Source organism: Arachis hypogaea, chromosome 18, assembly GCF_003086295.3.
Source record: "Arachis hypogaea cultivar Tifrunner chromosome 18, arahy.Tifrunner.gnm2.J5K5, whole genome shotgun sequence".
Lineage (NCBI taxonomy): Eukaryota > Viridiplantae > Streptophyta > Magnoliopsida > Fabales > Fabaceae > Arachis > Arachis hypogaea.
In genome coordinates, this window is record NC_092053.1 from 82,065,421 (window position 1) to 82,077,080 (window position 11,660).

The following is an 11,660-nucleotide window of genomic DNA, read 5'->3' on the forward strand; positions in this document are numbered from 1 at the left end:
GCAAACAACTTTGAGCTTAAGCCTCAATTAGTTTCTCTAATGCAACAGAATTGCAAGTTTCATGGACTTCCAATAGAAGATCCTCATCAGTTCTTAGCTGAATTCTTGTAAATCTTGACACTGTCAAGACCAATGGAGTTGATCCCGAGGTCTACAAGCTTATGCTTTTCCCTTTTGCTGTAAGAGACAGAGCTAGAACATGGTTGGATTCACAACCTAAGAAAAGCATGAACTCTTGGGAAAAGCTGGTCAGTGCTTTCCTGGCCAAATTCTTTCCACCTCAAAAGATGAGCAAGCTTAGAGTGGAAATCCAAACCTTCAGACAGAAGGAAGGTGAGTCCCTCTATGAAGCTTGGGAAAGATATAAGCAATTAATCAAAAGGTGTCCTACTGACATGCTTCCAGAATAGAGCATCATATGTATATTCTATGATGGTCTGTCTGAGTTGTCAAAAATGTCATTGGACCATTCTGCAGGAGGATCTCTTCATCTAAAAACCCCTGCAGAAGCTCAGGAATTCATTGAAATGGTTGCAAATAACCAGTTCACGTACACCTCTGAGAGGAGTCCTGTGAACAATGGGATGCCTCAGAAGAAGGGAGTTCATGAAATTGATACTCTGAATGCCATATTGGCTCAGAATAAAATATTGACTCAGCAAGTCAATATGATTTCTTAGAGTCTGAATAGATTGCAAGTTGCATCCAACAGTACTAAAGAAGCATCTTCTGAATAAGAAGCTTATAATCCTGAGAACCCTGCAATGGCAGAGGTGAATTATATGGGACAGCCCTATGGAAACACCTTTAATCCTTCATGGAGAAATCATCCAAATTTCTCATGGAAGGACCAACAGAAGCCTGAACAAGGCTTTAACAATAATGGTGGAAGAAATAGGTTTAGCAATAGCAAGCCTTTTCCATCATCTTCTCAGCAATAGACAGAAAATCCTGAACAGAGCCATTTTGGCCTGGCAACCATAGTCTCTGATCTATCCAAGACGACACCAAGTTTCATCAATGAAACAAGGTCCTCCATTAGAAATTTGGAGGTACAGGTGGGTCAGCTGGGTAAGAAGATTACTGAAACTCCTCCTAGTACTCTCCCAAGCAATACAGAAGAAAATCATAAAAGAGAGTGCAAGGCCATAATCATGATCAACATGGCCGAACCTGGAGAGAGTAAGGAGGACGTGAGTCCCAGTGAGAAAAGCCTCATGGGACGTCCTCTGGACAGAAAGGAGTTTCCCTTTGAGGAACCAAAGGAATCTGAGGCTCATACAGAGACCATAGAGATTCCATTGAACTTTCTTCTGCCATTTATGAGCTTTGATGAATATTCTTCCTCTGAAGAGGACGAAAACATCACTGAAGAGCAAGATGCTAAATATCTAGGAGCAATTATGAAGCCGAATGCCAAGTTATTTGGTAATGAGAATTGAGAGGATGAACCCCCTTGTTCACCAAGTAACTGAATGCATTAATGAGGCAGACATTACCTCAGAAGAAACCGGATCCTAGAAAATTCTTCATATCTTGTACCATAGGCACCATGACCTTTGTGAAGGCTCTGTGTGACCTGGGGTCAGGGATAAACCTCATGCAACTCTCTGTAATGGAGAAACTGGGTATCTTTGAGGTACAAGTAGCATAAATCTCACTAGAGATGGCAGATAAATCAATGAAACAGGCTTATGGACTAGTAGAGGACGTGCTAGTAAAGGTTGAAGGCCTTTACATCCCTACTAATTTCATAATCCTAGACACTGGGAAGGATGAGGATGAATCCATCATCCTTGGCAGACCCTTCCTAGCCACAGCAAAAGCTCTTATTGATGTTGACAGAGGAGAGTTGGTCCTTCAGTTAAATGAGGACTACCTTATATTTAAGACTCAAGGTTCTCCTTCTGTAACCATGGAGAGGAAGCATGAAAAGCTTCTCTCAATACAGAGTCAAACAAAACCCCCACATTCAAACTCTAAGTTTTGTGTTTGGAGGCCATAACCAAACTCTAAGTTTGGTGTTGGGAAGCCACAATCAAACTCTAAGTTTGGTGTTAAGAGGCCCCAACCCTACTCTGATTATCTGTGAGGCTCCATGAGAGCTCACTGTCAAGCTATTGACATTAAAGAAGCACTTATTGGGAGGTAACCCAATAATATTTAATTATATCTATTTATTTTTCATTGTTATTTTATGTTTTTTGTAGGTTGATGATCATGTGAAGCCACAAAAACAACTGAAAAATCAAAAACAGAATGAAAAACAGCATTAAAAATAGCACATCCTGGAGGATAAGCTTACTGGCGTTTAAACGCCAGTAAGAAGCATCAGACTGGCATTTAACGCCAGAAAGAAGCATCAAGCTGGCGTTAAATGCCAGAAACAGGCTACAGTTTGGCGTTTAACGCCAGAAACAAGTAGCAGTCTGGCGTTAAACGCTAGGATAGCACTCTAAGGGCGTTTACACGCCTAAATGGAGTAGGGATGATAAGTCCTTGACCCCTCAGGATTTGTGGACCCCACAGGATCCGCCCAACCTCAACTCTCTCTCTCTCTCTTCTTCACACCTTTCATAACACTCTTCCCCAAAAACCCTTCACCAATCACCTCCATATCTCTTCCCCAAATACCCTTCACAATTCAAACCATTTCCCTTCTACACCCAACCCCCTGGCCGAACCACTTCCCTAACTCCATCTCCTCCATTTTCTTCTTCCACTTCCCTCTTTCTTCTTTTGCTCGAGGACGAGTAAACCTTCTAAGTTTGGTGTGGTAAAAGCCTTGCTTTTTGTTTTTCCATAACCATTTATGGCACATAAGGCCAGAGAAACCTCTAGAGAGAGGAAACGGAAGGCAAAAGCTTCAACTTCTAAGTCATAGGAAATAGAGAGATTTATCTTAAAGGTCCATCAAGACCACTTCTATGAAGTTGTGGCAAAGTCATCTGTACCCTATCCAATTCAGCTAGAATTGTCAGAGAGGGTGATATCCTCATTGAAGAGGACAAGTCCATCACTGAGAAAAAGATGGAGCAATCAAGAGAGCCCACTCATGGACCTCAACAAGAGCATGAGGAAATTCCTCATCTGGAAATCCCTGAGATGCCTCAAGGGATGCACTTCCCTCCATAAAACTTTGGAGCAAATCAACACCTCCCTAGGAGAATTGAGTTCCAACATGGGACAACAAAGGGTGGAGCACCAAGAGCATTCCATCCTCCTCCACGAAATTAGAGAAGATCAAAGAGCTATGAGGGAGGAGCAACAAAGGAAAGGAAGAGACATAGAGGGGCTCAAGAGCACCATTGGTTCTTCAAGAGGAGGAAGACGCCACCCTCACTAACGTGGACCCGTTCCTTAATTGCCTTGTCTATTTATTTTTTCTGTTTTCATTCTCTATGCTCTATGTTTCATTCAAGTTTGTGTCTTTATTACATGATCATTAGTGTTTAAGTATCTATGTCTTAAATCTATGAATGTCCTATGAATCTATCACCTTTCTTGAATGAAAAATGTTTTAACCACAAAAGAACAAGAAGTACATGATTTCGAATTAATCCTTGAAATTAGTTTAATTATTTTGATGTGGTGATAATACTTTTTGTTTTCTAAATGAATGCTTGAACAGTGCATATGTCTTTTGAATTTGTTGTTTATGAATGTTAAAACTATTGGCTCTTGAAAGAATAATGAAAAAGGAGAAATGTTATTGATAATCTAAAAATTCATAAAATTGATTCTTGAAGGAAGAAAAAGCAGGGAAAAACAAGGCTTGCAAAAAAAATGGTGAAAATAAAAGAAAAAAAAAGAGAGAAAGAAAAAGAAAAAGAAAAAGCAAGCAGAAAAAGCCAAGTGTAACAACCCTGATTTTCGAGTACGTGAGATCTTTTCTGAAAGTACGGATTTCTACGAAAGATTAGTAGAGGAAGAACCACTTCTATATCATCAAGCATTTCAATCCTCATTGTCATTATGTCATCTTTAAGATAGAACCTTTTCTGAGGCACGCTCGATAACGTAGTCACAAAAAACCCAGTTTTTGAACCGTATCGGTTAAGAGTTTTGATTCTATTTTTCGTAAATAGTCTCAGTTTGACGAATCGGACTCGATTCATGAGAGAAGAGAGATAATAGGATAATATTATCATTATATTAGTATTAGAAGCTTCTTGAATGATATTATAAGGTTACCTGGTCAGTTTTAGTTAAAACCAGAAAATCGGTTTAACCAGGTTCACAGTTTACTGGTGCAGCTTAGCACCGGCACTCTCTGATGACTTTAGCAATGCTAAGGCCTCATTATACATGTTTTATTCTCATATTAAATATGTTACTAGTATCTTTTATGCTAGTAGATCAGAAAATAACTTTTAGAGATGTTTTTACGTATGTTCCGATACACCTAGTTTTAGTAGTTATACACCTGAGATATTTTAATATTATTTTCATCCACCTTCAAGCCAACCAATCAAAACTCACCCTACACCCTCATGACACTCCAAGGCTGTCTCATTTCTTCATTTTGGCCGAAAATAACAAGAGAGAAAAGAGAGAAACTTTCATGAACACTTAATCTTCAAAGCTTGATTTCTTCTGAACTAAAACTCAAATCAAAACTCTGATTTCACCAAAATGATCCTCTCTTCTTTCTCTACATAACCATATAACATATCAAGGCTGGAAATAAGGTGAGATGGCTGTCTCCCTCCCTCTTCGATTCAGTTTTCAAGGAAAACCATGCAAAACATGTGTTTTCTTAATGTTTTTCCTTAGGAATCATGCTTAACTTGACTTGAGGGCCAAGAAACGTGAATTTACAGCAAGTATAAGGTTAAAAATCACTTCCTAACATGCTGAGTGAGATTTGGTTAGTTGAGGGTTTTTGGATTTAAAGTTGTTCTTGATGTGATTTAGGAGGAGAAAGTGCTTAAGGACCACCTGAAAGTCTAACCAAATTAGGAGCAGCAAAACCAGGTAGGGTTTGACGAATTTAATCTTGATTGATTGTGGTTGAGTTGTGTAATTATGATATGGTTTGGTTGTGCTTGAAATTGATTGTTTATATGAGTGATTCTTGTTGAAAATTTGGTGAAATTTTGATGAAATTTGATGAAATTCAAGCTATGAACTTGTGTTCTTGTGGCTGCTGGAAAACGAAACCCTAACCCTTAAATTGGGGTTCAATTTGTGTTAAAATCATGTAGAAAAAATGGGGTTTTAGTGGCTGATAATTTATTATGAATTATGGTAAAAATCGGTTGCTGAAAAGACTGAAAAACGGGTAAAAACAGAGAAAGAATCTGAAGAATTTACGAAGAACATGAAGAACACTTTGAGTGTAGTAAAGAACAATGAAGAACACCTTTTAGATCTTAAAAAGGTCAAGGTTGTAATTATTTTGGTGTTTGAGGGGTTATTTTGTAATTTCTGAAAGTTAGGGTGGTTAAAGTAGAAATATTAAAAATTACGGGTGGTAAAAAGTGAATTTTAAAGGTTAAAAGTTAAAGTGAGATAATTTTCGAAAATTTAATGATAAAATAATAAATAATAATAAAATAATGCGAAAAAGGCAGTTTTCTGTAAAAGCTTTAGAAAGACAACTTTAAGTGCAGAATCTCATAATTACCTTCATAAAACACTTAGGAAGTGGTAAGAACATATTAGTGAGGCAAAGATAAAGGAATGATAAGAAGTTAAAGAAAAGATAAAAATCAAGGAAAAGTCTATAAAGTTCTAATGATAGAAAAACAGACAGAGATTAGTGAACGAACTAGGGCAACATAGTTAGTCCTTCAGTTGCGACTAGGGTTAGGTATAATATGAAAAGTTAAACTATTTCAGTATAGACTTAATGAACCTATACTTGGAGCAGACTAACTATTCATACTGAAATTTACATAAGCTTTAAATACATACGTTAAGCAGAAAAATCAAAGCAGAGTAAAGAAACACAGAGAACAGAGTAACCAGAGAAGAATAAAGGGATACAGAAAAAAGAGTAATCTGATAAAGAGAAATGGTTTGAGTTAAGATGTTGTAAAAGTAAAAGCTGTAGAGTTTGTATAGCATGATTGAACAAAGAAAGAAAGAGGTACTGCATAAGAATGTGAAAGTGGTGATGAATAATGAGAATGTTAATGAATGATGATAATGAGAATGATTATGTAAGAATCTGCTACAGGGAGGCAGTCAGATAGATGGTGGTATGACCACTGAGAACGCTTTCCTGGGATACCTTGCTATAATGCTTTGCTGTAAGACAAAGGTTGCTTACAGAGGTATCGAGATGAGTGTGCTCCTGTAAGACAGAGGTTGCTTACAGTGAGTGTGTTGTTGCTCCTGTAAGACAGAGGTTGCTTACAGTGAGTATGTTGTTGATCCTGTAAGACAGAGGTTGCTTACAGTGAGTCTGTTGGGCGTATATCGGCTAATAAGTGCCGCCCTGCAAGACAAAGGTTGCTTGCAGTGGATATTGCCAACAGGAAAGCCTTATCCAAACAGAGGTTGCTGGGTAACGTCGGAAGCGGGTATGTAACCGACAGATGAGCTCATTGCCTGCACTAGGGCTAGACATGCATCATATTTGGTTGCGCATTTCCTCTATTATGATTGTTGTTTGAATGTATGCCATCTTTGTTTTCATTCTATTCTCCGTGTCTGTGTTTTGTTTTCTTGTATTCTTTTGTTTGTGTTTTGCTTTTTGTTTTCTCTATTTTCTCTATTTATCTGTCTTCTATTTACTACTTCTCAATATTCTATTATTTGTCTGCTAAACAACACGGAATTAATGAACGTAACTAATAACCCCGGCCCTACTAAGAAATCCCCAGTTCTTACCACTTCTCTCTCCCTTCCCCCTTCAGATGGAAGCATGAGTACTATTCCGTAGTTTGTTGATGAATGTTCTGCAAAGAGGATTCCGCTCTAGGTAGTCTTCTGAGTCTATAGTGAACTCCGTTACCTGTTTATATGTATATACTGTGAGACCAGCAAACGTCTGCACCCTGCTTATCTACAAACTTTAACCTAAGTCCTCCGTACGATGTTGCTATTATGTGGCCACTCGATGAAGTACTTGAGAGACGCTCTTTGATGACATATGATTGTACAGAGGATTAGTAGACGACCTTCCACCTTTTGATGATAATTGATGAGCGGATAATTTATACGCTTTTTGGCATTGTTTTTACATAGTTTTTAGTATAATTTAGTTAGTTTTTAGTATATTTTTATTAGTTTTTAATTAAAAATCATATTTCTGGACTTTACTATGAGTTTGCGTGTTTTTCTGTGATTTTAGGTATTTTCTGGTTGAAATTGAGGGACCTGAGCAAAAATCAGATTCAGAGGTTGAAGAAGGACTGTAGATGCTGTTGGATTCTGACCTCCCTGCACTCAAAGTGAATTTTCTGGGGCTACAGAACTCCAAATGGCGCGCCCTCAATTGCATTGGAAAGTAGACATCCAAGGCTTTCCATCAATATATAATAGTCCATACTTTGTCTGAGTTTAGATGATGCAAACTGGTGTTCAACGACAGTTCCATGCTGCATTCTGGAGTTAAACGCCAGAAACAGGTTGCAAAGTGGAGTTAAACGCCAGAAACAGGTTACAAACTGGCGTTCAACTCCAAGAGAAGCCTCTACACGTGTAAAGCTCAATGCTCAGCCCAAGCACACACCAAGTGGGCCCCAGAAGTGGATCTCTGCATCATTTACTCATTTCTGTAAACCCTAGTAACTAGTTTAGTATAAATAGGACTTTTTACTATTGTATTTACATCTTTGGAACATCTTTAGTTTCACCTTTAGATCACGTTTGGGGGCTGGCCATTCAGCCATGCCTGGACCTTATCACTTATGTATTTTCAACGGTAGAGTTTCTACACTCCATAGATTAAGGTGTGGAGCTCTGCTGTTCCTCATGAATTAATACAAAGTACTACTGTTTTTCTATTCAATTCAAGTTTATTCCTTCTCTAAGATATCCATTCGCACCCAAGAACATGATGAATGTGATGATTATGTGACGCCCATCATCATTCTCACCCATGAACGCGTGCCTGACAAACACTTCCGTTCTACATGAAAACAAGCTAGAATGAGTATCTCTTAGATATCTAATACAGAGGACCGAGTCCGAGATATTGAATCTTCGTGGTATAAGTTAGAACCCATGGATGGCCATTCTTGAGATCCGAAAAGTCTAAAACTTGTCTTTGGTATTCCGAGTAGGATCTGCGAAGGGATGGCTGTGACGAGCTTCAAACTCGCGAGTGCTGGGCGTAGTGACAGACGCAAAAGGATAGTAAATCCTATTCCAGTATGATCGAGAACGACAGATGATTAGCCATGCAGTGACAGCGCATTGGATCATTTTCACAGAGAGGATGGGATATAGCCATTGACAACGGTGATGCCCTACATAAAGCTTGCCATGGAAAGGAGTAGGAATGATTGGATGAAGACAGTAGAAAAGCAGAGGTTCAGAGGAACGAAAGCATCTCTATACGCTTATCTGAAATTCTCACCAAAGAATTACATAAGTACCTCTATCTTTATTTTACGTTTTATTTATCTTTTTTATTATCATTTCACCATAACCATTTGAATCCGTCTGACTGAGATTTACAAGGTGACCATAGCTTGCTTCAGGCCGACAATCTCCGTGGGATCGACCCTTACTCACGTAAGGTTTATTACTTGGACGACCCAGTGCACTTGCTGGTTAGTTGTGCGAAGTTGTGATAAATAGTTGAGATTACAATTGTGCGTACCAAGTTGTTGGCGCTATTGATGATCACAATTTCGTGCACCAAGTTTTTGGCACCGTTGCCGGGGATTGTTTGAGTTTGGACAACTGACGGTTCATTTTGTTGCTCAGATTAGGTAATCTTCTTTTTGTTTTATTTTCAAAAATTTTTCAAAAAAAAATCTTTCAAAAAAATTTTTCCTTTATTTTCGAAAAAAATAAAAATAGATCTTTTCAAAAATATATTTTTCTTCAGAATTTTTAAGAATGATTTCTAGTGTTTCAGATGATGCTTTTATCATCACAGGAGCTAGTTGATTCCCATCAATTTGGCTGTTGTATGTAATGTCCTGCTGAAGCTTGTTCTGCCCTGTCTAATCTCTTTAGACTGAAGCTTTAGACTAATATTGCTTGATTCCTGGAATTCTTATTTAAAAATTTTTGAAATCTTTATTTTCTTTTTCAAAATAATTTTCGAAAAAATAAAAAAAAATTAATAAAATCATAAAACCAAAAATATTTTGTGTTTCTTGTTTGAGTCTAGAGTCAAGTTTTAAGTTTGGTGTCAATTGCATCTTTTTAATTTTCTAAAAATTTATTTTTGAAAATTCATGCATTGCATTCTTCATGATCTTCAAGTCGTTCTTGGCTAGTCTTCTTGTTTGATCTTCATATTTTCTTGTTTTGTGTTTTTCCTTGTTTTTCATATGCATTCTTGAATTATTAATGTCTAAAGAATAAAAATTTTTAAGTTTGGTGTCTTGCATGTTTTCTTTTCTTGAAAATTTTTCAAAAATAAGTTCTTCGTGTTCATCTTGACATTCAAAGTGTTCTTGGTGTTCATCTTGACATTCATAGTGTTTTTGCATGCATTTTTGGTTTTGATCTTAATTCTTCATGTTTTGTTTCATTCTTGCTGCTTAATGAAAAAAAAAGAGAGAAAAACATCAAAAAGATATCTTCTCCTTTTTTCTTTCTTTATTTAAAATTCAAAAATCAAAAAAATATCTTTCCCTTTTTCACTCATAAATTTTGAAAATTTGAGTTGACTTTTTCAAATCAAATTTTCAAATTAAAAATTCTATCTTTTTCAATTATTTTTCAAAAATAAAATCTTTTTCAATTTTTCTTTCATATTTTCGAAAATTTCAAATTGATTTTCAAAATCTTTTCCTTATTTTTATTCCATATTTTCGAATTCAATGCTAACAATTAATGTGATTGATTCAAAAATATTAAGTTTGTTACTTGCCTAATAAGAAAGGTTCAATCTTTCAATTTTAAAATCAAATCTTTTTGTTTCTTGTTAGTCAAGTAATCAACTTTAATTTTCAAAATCAAATCTTTTTTAAATTTCTTTTTCAAATCTTTTTCAAAATAAATTTCAATCACATCTTTTTCAAAATCAATTTCAAAATCTTTTCTAACTTCTTATCTTTTCAAATTTGATTTTCAAATCTTTTTCAATTAACCACTTAACTTTTTGATTGATTCTTATTTTTTTCAAAACTACCTAACTAATTCTCTCTCTCTAATTTTGAAAATCCCTTCCCTCTTTTTCAAAATTCCCTTTTTTCTAACTAATTATTTTAATTTTTAATTTAATTTGATTTCAATTTTAATTTTCAAATTTTAACTTTAATTTTAAAATATTTTTATTCTATTTATTTAAATTTTCGAATTCTTCTCTTCCTCACCTCCTTCTATTTATTTATTCATCTACTAACACTTCTCCTCCACCCAAAAATTCGAACCCCATCCCCTTCTCTGTGTTCGAATTTTTCCTCTTCTCCTTCTTACATTCTTCTCTTCTTAAACTTGCGTAAGGAATCTCTATACTGTGACATAGAGGATTCCATATTTTCTTTTGTGTTCTCTTCTTTTTCATATGAGCAGGAACAAGGATAAAAACATTCTTGTTGAAGCCGATCCTGAACCTGAAAGGACTATGAAGAGGAAGCTAAGGGAAGCTAAAGCTCAACTCTCTGGGAAAATCTGACCGAAATTTTTGAAAAGGAAGGAGACATGGCCGAAAATAATAACAATGCAAGGAAGATGCTTGGTGACTTTACTGCACCAAATTCCAATTTACATGGAAGAAGCATCTCAATCCCTGCCATTGGAGCAAACAATTTTGAGCTTAAACCTCAATTAGTTTCTCTGATGCAACAGAACTGCAAGTTTCATGGACTTCCGTCCGAAGATCCTTTTCAGTTCTTAACTGAATTCTTGCAGATCTGTGATACTGTTAAGACTAATGGGGTTGATTCCGAGGTCTACATGCTTATGATTTTCCCGTTTGCTTTAAGAGACAGAGCTAGAGTATGGTTAGACTCTCAACCTAAAGATAGCCTGAACTCTTGGGATAAGCTGGTCACGGCTTTCTTAGCCAAGTTCTTTCCTCCTCAAAAGCTTAGCAAGCTTAGAGTGGATGTTCAAACCTTCAGATAGAAAGAACGTGAATCCCTCTATGAAGCTTGGGAGAGATACAAGGAACTGACCAAAAAGTGTCCTTCTGACATGCTTTCGGAATGGACCATCTTGGATATATTCTATGATGGTCTGTCTGAGCTATCAAAGATGTCACTGGACCATTCTGTAGGTAGATCCATTCATCTAAAGAAAACGCCTACAGAAGCTCAAGAACTCATTGACATGGTTGCAAATAACCAATTCATGTACACTTCTGAAAGGAATCCTATGAATAATGGGACGCCTATGAGGAAGAGAGTTCTTGAAATTGATACTCTGAATGCCATATTGGCTCAGAATAAAATATTGACTCAGCAAGTCAATATGATCTCTCAGAGTCTGAATGGACTAAAGGAATCATCCAACAGTACTAAAGAGGCATCTTCTGAAGAAGAAGCTTATGATCCTAAGAACCCTACAATAGCAGAGGTGAA

At 36.5% G+C, this 11,660-nt stretch overlaps 2 non-coding genes across 2 annotated transcripts; both read right to left on the minus strand.

The window, feature by feature from the left end:
- Positions 1-293: 293 nt before the first annotated feature.
- LOC112773768 (small nucleolar RNA R71) lies at positions 294-401 on the minus strand. The gene has a single exon (XR_003188299.1). It is a non-coding gene; the product is annotated as a small nucleolar RNA R71 (small nucleolar RNA).
- Positions 402-11,172: 10,771 nt separating this feature from the next.
- On the minus strand, positions 11,173-11,280 carry LOC112773876 (small nucleolar RNA R71). The gene has a single exon (XR_003188400.1). It is a non-coding gene; the product is annotated as a small nucleolar RNA R71 (small nucleolar RNA).
- Between the last annotated feature and the right edge of the window lie 380 nt (positions 11,281-11,660).